Consider the following 15,846-nt stretch of genomic DNA (forward strand, 5'->3'; position numbering starts at 1 on the left):
ATTCTGGTTCTTGAGTATGGGGTGTTGTCCACATTAATTCATCTGCTATTAAATCCACATTAATGCTGTTAAGTGTCTTCTATGGCTTACTATTTCTTTGTGGGGAGCTTAGATGATTTTAGTTACAAAAATATTTATATGCTGCTATATCTTCTAAGTATCAAAGTGATTTACATTATCTACATATACAATAAAACATGTTAAAAAAATTAGATCAGAGAACATCAACTAACCATTAAGTAAAAATGTTTTCAGCAGGCCTTTAAAGATTCACAGCCTGCTGAATCTCTGTTGGCTGAGCAGTCCTTAGGACTGGGCAAATCGCTAAAGGTTTGGATTCTTGTTGTCAGATGAGCCTCACCAACTCCGGGGACAAGATATGAAGCTCCTCCAGATGATCTAAGTGTTTGAGCTGACAGATGAGATGTTAGGCTGCCCTTAGTTATTTTGGACTTGTAAATTACCTTAATACAAAGACAACGAACTTGGCTCGGTAGTAGATGCACAGCCAGTGTAGACCTTTTAACAATTCTGTCACCCTTTTGCACCAACTGGAGCTTTGACATGAGGCCGAAGGACAGCCCCACATAGATCACATTGCTGTAATTCAGCCTCAGGGTTACAAACATGCGGCGAGACTTTCCCTGTCCAGGAGCAGCCATAGCTGGCCAATCAGGCAGAGCTGTCAAAAGGAAATCCTAGATGCAAAGGACACCTGTTCGAACCCTCCAGAGCTGCCTAGCGTATCTCCTGGTCATGGGAACCACCCTCCCAAAGGGCATTTGTCTTCATCTGGAAGTGCCCTGGGAGGGATTTTAATTCAGCTTTAAGAACAGCATAACCCTTTCTACTGCTTACAGTTTGCAGGAAGGGATAGGTGACTAACACAACTTGAGTGCTGACATCTAGTGTGAACACAATGAAGGAAACAAAGTACTGCAAAGTAGCCTGGGCTAGTTCTTATGGAATCGATGGCTTGTGAGAACTGTATAAAGGCGTGTGCACCAACCACTTCAGCTATGAAAGCCAGAATGGAGTGGTGGTGCAGTCTGTAACTCACCACCCACCTGGAATGTGTGGATAAAAAGCACAGGGGGAGCAACACAGTTGGACAGCAAGCATTCACACGTTACACCCCTCCCCATTAGGAGTCTGTGGTCACACCCACACTAGACATCTAAAACAGACTTGTACCATGTTGCCAGTCCTGGCTTCCCCCAAAGAGTACCAGGAACCCTAGTTTTTTAAGGGTGCCGAGAGTGGTTAGGAGAGCCCACACTGAGAAATAATTTTGAGAGCCCTTAAGCAACTCCATGTCCCAGGATTCTTTGTGGAAAGGGCTTGGTGGTGACAAAGAATGAGGACATAATGCCTGCTGGACATTTTCAGTGTCAGCACTTGGAATTCTTGGGGAGATGCTGGCATCAGAACAGCTTACAGTGGTACCTTGGGTTAAGTACTTAATTCGTTCCGGAGGTCCGTACTTAACCTGAAACTGTTCTTAACCTGTTGACGACTCTTAACGACTGCAATAGGTCTTACAGGAAAAAGCAAGGGGTGAGAAGGTGAAAAATGGCTTTGTCATGTATAATGAGATAAGAATCCAATGTCTTTGTTCAGACCAGGTCTCTCCATGGTTTTAAGTTTGGTAATGAGTTGCAATTCAGCAGCTTCTCTTTCCAGTCTATTTCTGAAATTCCTTTGTAGTAAAACAGCTACTTTGAGATCTTGTATAGAATGTCCTGGGAGATTGAAGTGTTCTCCTACTGGTTTCTCTGTCTTGTGATTCTTGATGTCCGATTTATGTCCGTTTATTCTTTGGCGTAAGGTTTGGCCTGTTTGTCCAATATAGAGAGCTGAGGGACACTGTTGGCATTTGATGGCATATACAATGTTAGACGATGAGCAATTAAATAGTCCCGAGATGGTATGTGTGATGTTGTTGGGGCCAGTAATGGTGTTGTCCGGGTGTATGTGGCAGCAAAGTTGGCATCTGGGTTTATTGCAGGCTCTGGTGCCAGTGTCCGTGTTACGTCTGGTTGTAGTATTATTGTGGGTTAGGAGTTGTTTAAGATTGGGTGGCTGTCTGTAGGCAATGAAAGGTCTTCCTCCCAGAGCTTGAGAAAGAGAACTGTCATTGTCCAGGAGAGGTTGTAGATCTCTGATGATGCGTTGTACTGTTTTAACTTGGGAGCTGTATGTGATGACTAGAGGTGTTCTGTTATTTTCTTTTTTGGGTCTGTCTTGCAGCAAGTTCTCTCTGGGTATCAGTCTGGCTCTGTTGATCTGTTGTCTAACTTCATCTGCTGGGTATTTTAGTTCTAAAAAGGTTTGCTGTAGATCTCTTAGGTGAGAGTCTCTGTCTGTAGAATTGGAACAGATACGGCTGTAACGTAGTGCCTGGCTATATACAATGGACTGTTTGGTATGTTTGGGATGGTAGCTAGAGGCATGTAGATATGTTTGTCGGTCAGTTGGTTTACGGTATAAGGTGGTGTCTATGTGCCCATCCTGTATTTTTATAGTAGTGTCCAAAAAATGTATTTCTTGCATAGATTGATTCATTGTTAGGTTGATTGTGGGGTGAAAATCATTGAATTTCTGGTGGAAGGTGTCCAGGGTCTGTTGACCATGTGTCCAGATGATAAAAATATTGTCAATGTATCGCAGGTACAAGAGAGGTTTGAGTGGGTAGGAGTTTAGGAAACGTTGTTCTAAATCTGCCATGAAGATGTTGGCATACTGTGGGGCCATGTGGGTGCCCATTGCTGTGCCGCTGATCTGAAGGAACAGGTCATCACCGAATTTGAAGTTGTTGTGGGTAAGGACAAATTGGCAGAGTTTGGTGGCAAAGTCCGCTGTGGTTTTATCTGAAATGGTGTTCCTTATAGCTTGTAAACCATCGTTGTGTGGGATGTTGGTATACAAAGATATTGTATGAACTTCATGTTTGCATTGACATTGAGAGTCTGTGGACCAACCTTCACCAATCTGAGCTGGCAGGGGCTGGTGGGAGTTGTAGTTTAATACATCTGCAGGGCACCAAGTTGGCGAACACTGCTGTCGACCGTAAGCACTCTTATGATCTGTTATCAGGCCTTGCTATATGCAAGGAAAGAAAAGAAAAAACCGGAAGAAGGCCATAAACTTTGCATGACCAAGATCAGGTTTGTATCAACATCATATCGCGGAACTGAAACATTTGAGAGTTCCAATGTGTCCCTATTTGATGTGGAAGAATACTTTAATGTCTGAAATAGTACAGGAGAGCAATCCTGAAGTCATTTTGACTCTCCCAAATTGACCTCAATATATTTCTCTGCAAGAAGGGAGGAAATGGAGAAAGCCTCCCCTTTGTCTTTTTGCTTACAAATCCTGTCTTAAGGGTGTATTTGTGTATGAACAGGGTGAGCCTGGGACCTGGGACTCAGAAACTGAAGTATTTACTATCACAAAAGAATGGCCAGGTTGCCCAGGTAAAGCAATCAGTGACCATTAACAGATATCCTGGCAAACAGGATTTCTGCTGTAGACCACCTCCTTCTGTAATGTATGTATGATGTTTTGGGGGTGGTCTTGGTCTAAAGCTGGCTTCCTCATGCTCGGCGCTCCAGATGTTTTTGCCCTACAACTCCCATGATCCCTAGCTAGCAGGGTCAGTGGTTGGGGATGACGGGAATTGTAGTCTCAAAACATCTGGAGGGCCGAAGTTGAGGAAGCCTAGTCTACAGGGTGGGCAATTTCAAAATTCTATATATGGGCTTGTGCACCATTGTTCTGGGTTCCTGCTCTCTCCTGCGTATGGTGAGTGAGGACCCTGTTGCAACAGTTTAATAAAGATCAGGCTTACTAGCTGCTTTGCTTCTCAGTATTCTCTGGCTGGCCTCTGTTGTTTTCTCCTACGGATAGGTAACCCACTTAAGGACTCTATACGGGCTCTTGGATACCCAATAAGGGGAAAGGGGCAGGTTTTTTCTATAACACTGACTTTTATACCATTCCTCAGTAAAATTCCGCTCTTCCTTTCACAGTGTTCCCCCAAAACTGAACCCTGTCGTACCCTTCCCAGCCCAAGCTCACCATGTAGGAGCAAGAGGAAACTTTAATTCTATTCACTGCTCACCCCCACGCCCCTGTGTTATGGTGCTCCAAGCTCTGGGCTTCCAACACTTTAAGCAATCTCCTAACAACTATCATTCTCCTGCTAACTTATAAACTCTGATGTCACTTTTTCACAGACTTGATAGCTTAGCCAGCTCCAGAGGCACCATTTGCCTGGGGAGTTTGTAGCCAGGGCTGCTGCAATGAACAGCCGTGTTAGCCTTTGGGAGGCAGAGACGTGAGAGGGCATCAGAGAAGGGAAAGAAGGAAAGAGGGACAGAGTCCAGTGTTGCCCGGGGTACTCTGACTATCATTCAAGGCGCCCCAAGGTGCCATGGCACACTGGTTGAAAACCACTGGCTTAGCCAAATATGAGACGTGGTGAGAATAAACCAAACTCTACCAGGCACTTATATGATGGTCATAATAAGAGTTGCTGGATATTTATATTTCTTTTCCTGTCTTATCCTGTCCTGACTAATCTACCCATTACTCCACAGCACCCACACCAGAGAGGAACAGAAGGGCATGGGCGCTGCATGACAAAAGAACAGGTTTATATCAATACCATGTCACGGATCTGAAATCCTTCCAGGCTGTTTCAGTCTTCTGTGGCTATAATTCATAGCTCCAACATGTCCTGAGCTGAGGTAGAAGAATACTTTATTGAGAACAGAAAATTTCCTTGTAATTAATAGAGTAGATCCAGATTGTCCCTAGATATTGCTTTTTCATGCCCAGATGACTGCTTCCATTTCCTTAAAGAACACAATATAGTGTCCCTTCCCTTGGTACTGGACAGTCCCATTGAAGAGTCACAATGCAGTGTGGTCCCTTCATCCTCCTGTCTCTCATCGTGGGCCTTTTCGCACCCTGGCCTGAGCTGCTGGGCATCTCTGCGTCAGATACAGGTATGAGCTCTCTCTCCTCTTACAACTTCTAAATCTTATGTGTATGATGGCTGTACCTTGCCCTATTTCTCTCCAATTCTTTAATCTGCCTCTCTACATTGGGTTGCCCCCTTCCATAAGGCCCAAGTGATGTGGGGCTTTCTTTCTTGTAGGCAACACATGGACCCAATTATATTGATCATGCTATGGGAGTTTGAGGAGCTTGTGTGCCTACAAAGATTCCCTGGGCTGACTTTGCCCAGTGAGTGAACATGTGACCTTGAAAGGAGCTCAATGGATTCTCCATGGTGGCTCAAAATGAAGAGCTGTGGAGTTGTATCCAACAAATTTCTACTCAGAGTAGATCCATTCAAATAGATGACTCTAAGTTAAACACAACAATTCATTTCAATGCCTCTATGCCAAGTATGACAGCGTTGTATACCAGCTGTGGTCCTTGTTTGGGATCAGTGTCAGCACCTGGAATTCTCAGAAGTTGCTGGCATTCTAGCACCCTGTCCAAGGCCACAGTAGATCAGTGATACTCTGGTTGTTCTGTGAGTCACTCTTTAAAGTTTACACTATGTTCCCGGGGAAGCAACATTCTGGGAACTACAGTGGTACCTCGGGTTAAGTACTTAATTCGTTCCAGAGGTCCGTTCTTAACCTGAAACTGTTCTTAACCTGAAGCACCACTTTTGCTAATGGGGCCTCCTGCTGCTGCCACACCACCGGAGCACGATTTCTGTTCTCATCCTGAAGCAAAGTTCTTAACCCGGGGTACTATTTCTGGGTTAGCAGAGTCTGTAACCTGAAGCATATGTAACCTGAAGTGTATGGAACCCGAAGTACCACTGTATCAGATTTGGAGTACACCTACCCTTGAATAGTCTGATCTCTCTCTTCAGCAATCTTTGCCAACTAAGCTCAGGGCTCAGGGTGTGGACATAGGAGTCTTGTTCATGGTTAGTGTTGACTTCTGGCATCCTCAGGAATATGTGTTGTTTCACTACGCCAGCCAAGATACCTTGCAGGTGGTACTCACCAGAGTGGCAGAGAGCGGCATGTTGTTTGGCCCATATTGTTTTGTGTGATTTTTGGTTCATAGATAGACAACTTGGCTTCTTCCAGAAGTCTTGGATTTCAGTTTCCCAGCTGACACCCAATGCTAAATTATTGAGAACAGGAAAGTGACTCTCAGCTAGAACTGGATACAGCCCAGTGGTGGGGATGTAAGGTTATTAAAAGCTTCTGGGTAATGATCTATAATGAACTGAAGAAAATGTTTAAACTAACTTTTGTTAAAAAACCTGAAGCTTTTTTTACTAGGACTGATAGGAACTGAACTCCCCAAAGAAGATAAGAAAATATTTTTGTATGCTACAACAGCTGCCCAAATATTGTTAGCCCAAAGATAGAAGGACGAAAAGATAGCATTGAAAGAAGAATGGCAAATCAAGCTAATGGACTATGCAGAAATGGCAAAATTAACGGCAAAGCTCAGAGACTATGACAATGAGAAGTTTAAAAAAGAGTGGGAATCATTTATTATTTATGTGCAAAAATACTGTAAACAGGTTGATGCCTATAAGTAAAGCATTTAAGTAAATGGTTGCAACTAGCAGAAAATTAGATAAAATTAAGGGAAATAATAATTGAAAAGGTTTAAGAATGGATATGCAGAAGAACTTAGTTAATATAAGGAACCAGAAGAGGGTATGGAGGGAAGTCCAGAGATTTAGGGAATCTCAAAGAGAAGGTTTGTGAAAACATATTTGTATAAATTTAGATCTGGTAGAAATGTGAGTTAATTACTGTTTTTATTTGTGAGGTGGAGTCACTTGTCAATGTCATTGCTTTCTGTGTTTCAGACTTTGATATAATGTTTATATGAGGCTTGCCTTTCTTTGCTTTTACCCACCAGATGGTCTACCTGATATATGCAAACTCCCTAAGAAAGAAGGAATGTGCAAAGCAAATATGCCACATTTTTTCTTTAGTATAAGAACCATGCAGTGTCAGCAGTTCATTTATGGTGGATGTCAAGCGAATGCAAATAAATTTCCGAATGAAAATGAATGCTATCAGCAAAGTCCAGTTCTTTAACCCGCCTCTCTATTTAGGGTTGCCCCCCTCCTTAAGGTCCAAGGGACATGGAACTTGATTTTTCCCAAGCAACAAATGTGCCCACTTATATTGATATTTCTATAACAGTTGGAGGCCCAAGCAACAACCTGAATTTGCCCAGTGAGCAATTACATCAGCTTGATCAAATCTGGATCTTCAAAGGAGCTCCATGGCTTCTCCATGGCTTGGTGACTTAAATCTGTGGTGGCTCAAGATGAAGACATGTGGGGTTGTAACCAACGACGGTTCACTCAGAGTAGATCCATTCAAAGAGATGACTCTATAAGTTAAACAAGACAATTAATTCCAATGCATTTTTGGATAGTTGAATTTCATGACATGGAATCCTCAGAAAGATGCTGGCATTCTAGCACTCTGCCCAAGACCATAGTAGACCAGTGATACTCTGGTTGTTCTGTGAGTCACTCTTTTAAACTTTATACTATGTTCCCAGGGAAGCAAAATTCTGGGAATGCTCAGATTTGGAGTAAACCTACCCTTGAATAGTCTGATCTCTCTCTTCAGCAATCTTTGCCAACTAAGCTCAAATCAGCCATGGTTCAGGGTGTGGACATTTGAGCTTTGTTCATGGTTAGTGTTGACTTCTGGCATCCTCAGGAATATCGTGCTGTGTCACTGCATCAGCCAAGATACCTTGCAGGATGTATTCACGAGAGTGGCAGAGAGCAGCATGATGTTTGGCCCATATTGGTTTTGGTACAATGACTCCTAAGAGGCACAATGTGGGTCTCTTTGGGAAACTCTCAGATTTGGAATCAACTTATCCTTGGCTCTGCTGCTCCCTTCAGTTATCTGTCTCAGCCTGTTCAAAGGACTGGATCAGAGCTTTTATGGAATCCTGCTCTTCTCAATACAGGATCTGTGGTTTTATTTTGTTTTTGGTTTTTGGTCACTGGGTAGACAACTTGGCTTCTTCCAGAAGTCTTGGATTTCAGTTTCCCAGCTGACACACAATGCTAAACTATTGAGAAGAGGAAAGTAACTCTCAGCTGGAACTGGACACAACCCTATCCTCCTTCATTCAGCCAGATGCTGAATAACCAAATTATAGCACCGGAAGAGAAGTTTTTTGTTTTTGTGGGGTGGTGATGGTGGTCATCTAGCCCAAAGTTGAAGCAACCTCATACTCTCCATTTGAAGTAACTTTCATCTAGACAGAGTAGCTCCAGACTATCTATTCTTGTTAAACTTTCTCCTCAGAACAAACTATATCCCTTTATAATCCTGGTCCCTCTATTTTCCTCGGTGACTCTCCAGTTTGTCAATCTCATTCTTAATATTTGGCTTTCAGAAGTGGACACAGCCCTAACATTCTTCACTCAGCCAAATGCTGAACCACTGAATTATAGCACTGGAAGAGAATTTGGGATTTGTTGAGTCTAAAGTTGTGGCAAGCTCATACTTTCCATCTGAGTTGGAATGTTCCTATAGGTTTGTAGGATTTCAGGGTGATGGTCTGTCAAACCTTTCTCTTACCATGTATCTCAGTGGTCTGAGTTAGCTCTGTAGCCCCAAGCCCCAAGAGATTTCCACTCAAATTTACTATGGTTGTAATTATGCTAAATCCATTTAAAGGGTTACGGAGAAATCACAACAAGCACCGAAGTTTCAACTGGGCTGCTGGTCTGTTACCATAACTATTAGATCCTCATTCAGAAGTTCCTCATTGTATACTTAGGAGGGCTATCTTCAGGACTCACATGGTCAATGTCGTTGCTTTCTGTGTTTCAGGCTTCGATATAATGTTAATATGAGACTTGCCTTTGTTTTCTTTTACCCACCAGATACTCTACCTGATATATGCAAACTCCCTGTAAGTATAGGAAGCTGCAGAGGTAGTATTCCACGTTTTTTCTTCAATACTGAAACCATGAAGTGTGAGCAGTTCATTTTTGGTGGATGTGAACCGAATGCAAATAACTTTTTGAAGTATGCTTCTTGCTATCAGGAATGTGGACGCTTTGGTAAGAACAAATAACTTGCTAATTTAGGGATGGAACTGTGAACATTTTGGGGCAAATGGGCACATTTCAAAATTTGAGAAACTCTGATGGGTGCATGTCCCCTTTTCTTGAAAACATGAAAGGCCTCCAAGTACAATATTATTATCTCTCTCTCCAAACCCCTCCATACAAACCCAGAAAGGCAGCATCCTCTCCCCTTAAAACCTAAACACAACTGAACAAAAAGCATTGTTTGAAATGATTTTTGGTACATTTTACTTATTGCAAATTTTATTTGAGACCACTGAACAAGATTTATGGTCAAAAAGCCTTTGGCTTACTTTCCTCAAGGTATCTTAGCACAATGACAAACAGAATGTCTGAGAAGATAAAAATCAATTAAAATAAAATAATGTGTACCATTACAGTGGTACCTTGGGTTAAGTACTTAATTCGTTCCGGAGGTCCGTTCTTAACCTGAAACTGTTCTTAACCTGAAGCACCACTTTAGCTAATGGGGCCTCCCTCGGCTGCCACGCCGCCAAAGCAAGATTTCTGATCTCATCCTGAAGCAAAGTTCTTAACCCGAGGTACTATTTCTGGGTTAGTGTAGTCTGTAACCTGAAGCAACTGTAACCTGAAGCGTATGTAACCTGAGGTACCACTGTACTCAATAACAGCCAAACTCAGTGTCTGTTCTCAGTTGCTTTTTGACTGACCAGTCTTCTCCAGTAGAAGATAAACCATATAGAATACAGTAACATCAACTTCAGTATAGCTGCAAATAATATCATATATTTTATGATGTGCTGCAACATAAGTATCTTTCCAGTTTTTCAAACTGAGAAATCTAAAGTACTGAGCCTACTCTCAGGCAGCCATGGCCAGACTCCTGAAGGGATTCTTTCTTCAGGTAGAAAATATCTGACAGGGCTGGTGCAAAATTTAGTCACTCCCTGTCTCCATGGCTCTTTAGCGCAACTCCAGGGCATGGGCAGATAGCAACAGAGTTGCAATTGCATGAACTGCAACTCCCGTGCAGAGTTCCAAAGGAAAAACACACACTAAGGCAGCAGAATTCTTCAGTTATAGTTTACTGAGGTTTAAAAGCATACAGGATCTTACTGGATCCCCAGTAAAGTCCCAAAACTTCAGCTCCTAAGACCTCATCCAGTTACAGAAGCAAAGAAACAGACAGTATAACAGAAAGCATAGAAAGAGACACAGAACTGCTCTGTAGGCAGGAAATATATCATCTGCCTCTGAGCATTAACCATGAGCCCCACAGACTCACGAGATAAACAACTGCTGCAAGCTTGTATTTGAGAACATTCAAGAAAGTTCTGCACCCATAAAACTCACAATGCTTGACGATATCATCCCTTGAAAGGAAAATGCACCATGGCATCTGTTTCTGAAGGAAGGTCTGCTCACCTCTTATCACCTTGAGTCGCTCCTGAGATATACTGTGTACTGTGCTTTTACCTTCTTCTTAATGCTGTACCTTTGCTGTGGGCTCCCCTGGGCTCTCTGGGAAAGGAAGGGGGATGGGGGGATATTCTTCTTCTTCTTCTTCTTCTATTTCTTCTTCTTCTTCTTTGTATCATTTGATCCACCACAAAGATTCTCTCTTTCTTCCACAGTAGTGAAAGACGAGTAATATTTTGGCATCCTCAAAAATGCCCCCTGCTCATGTGAAAGAAGACAACAGCTAAATTCCAGATGTCCTGCCAATCGACAGATGTCCTTCCATTCACCTCAGCTGAATATTCTGAATAAGTGCAACAGTAGTTCAGCATCCTCTGTATTCTGGTTCTTGAGTATGGGGTTTTGTCCACATTAATTCATCTGCTATTAAATCCACATTAATGCTGTTAAGTGTCTTCTATGGCTTACTATTTCTTTGTGGGGAGCTTAAGGGTGCCGAGAGTGGTTAGGAGAGCCCACACTGAGAAATAATTTTGAGAGCCCTTAAGCAACTCCATGTCCTCATTCTTTGTGGAAAGGGCTTGGTGGTGACAAAGAATGAGGACATAATGCCTGCTGGACATTCTCAGTGTCAGCACTTGGAATTCTTGGGGAGATGCTGGCTTCGGAACAGCTTACTTCCAGACATGCTCATGTGGCCACCCAGAGATTAAATTACAATCTTTTCCAGCCAAGCCAAGACTGTTCTTTTTCTCTGGCTGAATTAAAAATGGAATAAATGGTTCCAAATCTATCCCCCCGCCATGAGGTATGTGTGTATAACATATTGCATGAACTTCATGTTTGTATTGACATTGAGAGTCTGTGGACCAAGCTTCACCAATCTGAACTGGCAGGGGCTGGTGGGAGTTGTAGTTCAATACATCTGCAGGGCACCAAGTTGGCGAACACTGCTGTCGACCGTTAGTACTCTTATGATCTGTTATCAGGCCTTGCTATATGCAGTTGAAAGAAAAGAAAAAACCGGAAGAAGGCCATAAACGTTGCATGACCAAAGATCAGGTTTCTATCAACATCATATCACGGAACTGAAACATTTGAGAGTTCCAATGTGTCCCTATTTGATGTGGAAGAATACTTTAATGAGAACAGGAAATTACATTGGAATCATCAGAGTAGATCCAGAGTGTCCCTAGAGATTGGTAATTCATTTTTTCATGCCCAATTGATGGGCTCCATTTCCTTGAAGAACATGATATAGCATCCCTTCCCCTGGCACGGGACATTCTTATCGAAGAGTCGCCATGCAGTGTGGTCCCTTCATCCTCCTGTCTCTCATTGTGGGCCTTTTCGCACCCTGGCCTGAGCTGCTGGGCATCTCTGCGTTGGATACAGATATAATAATAATAATGATGATGATGATGATGATGATGATGATGATAATAATGATAAATTTTATTTATATCCCGCCCTCCTCAGCCGAAGCCAGGCTCAGGGCGGCTAACAACACTAAAATAGTGCAACATTCTAAAAACATTATAAAAATTAATTAAAATCAAAATTGATGGCAACCATAAACTAAAGTTCTGTAAAGATTGCCAAAGGAGAGGGTCAGGCTGTGCCCTGACCAAAGGCCTGGTGGAACAGCTCTGTCTTGCAGGCCCTGTGGAAAGATGTCAAGTCCTGCAGGGCCCTTGTCTGTTGTGACAGAGCGTTCCACCAGGTTGGAGCCACAGCCGAAAAAGCCCTGGCTCTAATTGAGGCCAGCCTAACCTCTCTGTGGCCTGGGACCTTCAAGATGTTTTTATTTGAATATTGTAAGTTCCTCTGTGGGGCATACCAGGAGAGGCGGTCCCGTAGGTACGAGGGTCCTAGGCTGTATAGGGCTTTGAAGGTTAAAAGCAGCACCTTAAACCTGATCCTGTACTCCACCGGGAGCCAGTGCAGCTGGTATAGCACCGGGTGAATGTGATCTCGCAGCGAGGATCACAGTAGCTAGGTCAGGGCGAGAGAGGTAAGGAGCCAACTGCTTAGCTTGGCGGAGATGAAAAAATGCCACCTTTGTTATAGCTGCAATCTGCACCTCCATGGAGAGGGAGGTATCGAAGATTACACCCAAACTCATAACGGACGGTGCTGGCACTAATTGCACCCCCGCAAGAGATGGGACTTGCCCCCTCAATCCCATATCGTCCCGTCCCAGCCAGAGGACCTCTGTCTTCGAAGGATTTAACTTCAACCGGCTCCCACGTAACCATCCAGCCACAGCTTCCAAACATCTGATCAGTGTGTCTGGGCGAGGGGGGGCATAAAGATGTTAAAAAGCATCGGGGAGAGTATCGCACCCTGAGGCACTCCACACACCAAGGAGTGGTGCGACGACAATTCCCCCCCCCAAGCGCCACCCTCTGTCCCCGACCAGAGAGAAACGAGCACATCTTTTGTGTATCATGGCTTTACCTCCCCCTATCTCTTTCCAGTTCTTTAACCCGCCTCTCTACCTAGGGTTGCCCCCCTCCTTAAGGTCCAAGGGACATGGAATTTGATTTTCCCCAAGCGACAAATGTACCAACTCATATTGATATTTCTATAACAGCTGGAGGCCCAAGCAACAACCTGAATTTGCCCAGTGAGCAATTACGTGTGCTTGATCAAATCTGGATCTTCAAAGGAGCTCCATGGCTTGGTGGCTTAAATCTGTGGTGGCTCAAGATGAAGACATGTGGGGTTGTAACCAATGACGGTTCACTCAGAGTAGATCCATTCAAATAGATGACTCTATAAGTTAAACAAGGCAATTAATTCCAATGCATTTTTGGATAGTTGAATTTCATGACATGGAATCCTCAGAAAGATGCTGGCATTCTAGCACTCTGCCCAAGACCATAGTAGACCAGTGATACTCTGGTTGTTCTGTGAGTCACTATTTAACCTTTATACTATGTTCCCAGGGAAGCAAAATTCTGGGAAGACTCAGATTTGGAGTAAACCTACCCTTGAATAGTCTGATCTCTCTCTTCAGCAATCTTTGCCAACTAAGCTCAAATCAGCCATGGTTCAGGGTGTGGACATATGAGCTTTGTTCATGGTTAGTGTTGACTTCTGGCATCCTCAAGAATATGGTGTTGCGTCACTGCACTAGCCAAGATACCTTGCAGGTGGTACTCACCGGAGTGGCAGAGAGCAGCATGATGTTTGGCCCATATTGGTACTGGCCCTTGCCCACTAAAGGACGCAAGAAAGTTCCTGTGCTTAAGACCAAAAGCCAGTGGCCCTTTCTTCATACACACGGATAGCTCTCGCCTGTCAAAGCACCAGTTCACGAGGGTTATGAGCAAGGCAATCGCTGCCATGGGGCTCCCATCTGAGGAGTACGCCGCACATTCTTTCCGCATCGGGGCTGCAACCACTGCCGTGCACATGGGTTTACTGGCGGAGAGGATAATGGATATGGGACGGTGGAAGTCGAACGCTTACAGGGGATACATCCGGAAACCATGCTAATGTTCCCTCCCCATCAGCCCCCTGACCCGGCTCTCTTACTCTTTTATTTTCAGGTGTCGGGGTGGTGCGTCTGTGGATCATCGGCCACTGCATTGTCCACTGGGCGAGATTGCGTGCAGTCACCAGGGGCTGGGGCGGCGATCTGCAGCTCCCAAACAATGTTGAAGTTTCCTGGATTGCGCATCGTGGAATGCGTTGGGAGGAGTTCTTCCCAGCAGTAACAAAAAGAATTGCCGTTGAAGGCCCACCGGAGGCGGCGGTTATCCAACTGGGCGAGAACGACCTAGCTTACAGAAAGGGGGTGGACTTAATGTGGCATATCTTCAACGAACTGGGGGAGTTGCGGGCCTCCTATCCGAATCTATTTTTTTTTTATTTTTTTATAAATGATATTTATTAAGATTTCAAAAAAGGTTACAAAAGTAGTGAAAAAAGGTAAAAAAGAAAAGAGAACAAAAAATACAAAATACAGAAAAAATAAAAACAATTAAAAATAAATCCCTCTTTCTATGTCTTGCCTTTCATTTACTTGTTTCCATGACTTCCTCACACCTCCCTTTTTTGTATTCCAGTTCAAATGGTTAATTCAGCAAATCCTTTCCCTCTTTGTTTTTATCTTAATTCTTTATCTTAACATATTATAACATTATATTTTCATCTGTTATCAATCCATTTTTACATATTCCTTTTTAACCTTATTACTAAAACCGCTTCATTTCATTCCGACATCATTTTAACATTCATTAATTTTACAATGTTTCTGTAAGTAGTCTTTGAATTTCTTCCAATCTTCTTCCACCAACTCTTCTCCCTGGTCTCGGATTCTGCCAGTGATTTCCGCCAATTCCATATAGTCCATCACCTTCATCTGCCATTCTTCCAGGGTGGGTAGATCTTGTGTCTTCCAATACTTTGCAATGAGTATTCTTGCTGCTGTTGCGGCGTACATAAAGAAAGTTCTATCCTTCTTTAACAGCGATGGGTGGGCGGGTCATTGAGCACCCAGGCATCCAGTTTAGCAAGGAGGCCCTCTACTGCGGGGATGGCGTGCATCTCTCCGATGCTGACATTTTCCAGGGGATCAGGGATTGGTTACAGGCCTGAGGGTATTGGCGGCGAGCCTGGCTCATGTGGTGATTAGGCATTGGCAGGGGTATTATTATGCAAATGAGTTGGGGGGGAGGACTGCCATCACCTCCCCCAAATGTTGAAGGGTAGTTCGTTAAAGGACTCCGGGGGGCGTTGCCTCGTCCAAAACCTATGGAGGCTAGGCCTAAAGCACGCTCCTGAGCGGTAACCCCTCGGGGAGCGCCTAGGGATGTGCATCTCGGGGGCTCCCCCTGTTGGTGCTTAACCCTTCCCAGTTTTATTTTTTTTTTTTTAATAGTATTTTTTATTGCGTTTCTTTCCAAATTTTGTACATTGCAAGCAAATGAGGAGTTTACAAGAAACCATTTTTTTTTTTTTTTTTTTTTATAACAAACCAATAAAAATCAAAACAAAAATAAATCCCAACTTGGACTTCCCCACCCCTTCCGATTCTGCGTTCTTTATATTAACCTTGTCAGCAATTTATTACCTTATGTCCTACCTTATTGTAACTTTTACATGTTATGTATCTAAATTCAATATATTATATCACAATTTTTATACCTTTAAAATAAACGTAACATGTTCAATTCATATTATCTCCTTTTCTCTTTTATCACTTGATTTACTATTTACTTAATCATGATTGCTAAAGCGTATCCTTTCCAAATCATGCACAATCTTAAGATTCATACAGTTTATAATACTTTTGCAGGTAGTCTTTAAACTTTTTCCAGTCCGCC

The 15,846-nt window shown here is 43.2% G+C and overlaps 3 long non-coding RNA genes across 4 annotated transcripts in view; 1 reads left to right on the plus strand and 2 right to left on the minus strand.

The window, feature by feature from the left end:
* The window catches only part of LOC310750810, a 226,068-nt gene that overhangs the window by 59,048 nt on the left and 151,174 nt on the right, over positions 1–15,846 (minus strand). The window lies entirely within an intron of this gene.
* LOC310750841 lies at positions 8,946–10,960 on the plus strand. Of its 2 annotated transcripts, none has more exons than XR_014542330.1 (2): positions 8,946–9,103; positions 10,726–10,960. It is a non-coding gene; the product is annotated as an uncharacterized lncRNA (long non-coding RNA). The 2 variants fall into 2 exon arrangements; XR_014542331.1 differs by lacking the exon at positions 8,946–9,103 and adding an exon at positions 10,489–10,552.
* LOC310750813 lies at positions 11,631–14,165 on the minus strand. Its single transcript, XR_014542301.1, has 3 exons — positions 14,054–14,165; positions 13,127–13,288; positions 11,631–11,890 (listed from the first exon to the last, which is right to left on the minus strand). It is a non-coding gene; the product is annotated as an uncharacterized lncRNA (long non-coding RNA).

This window comes from Podarcis filfolensis, assembly GCF_964270895.1.
Source record: "Podarcis filfolensis genome assembly, chromosome: 15".
In the NCBI taxonomy this organism is placed as follows: Eukaryota; Metazoa; Chordata; class Lepidosauria; order Squamata; family Lacertidae; genus Podarcis; species Podarcis filfolensis.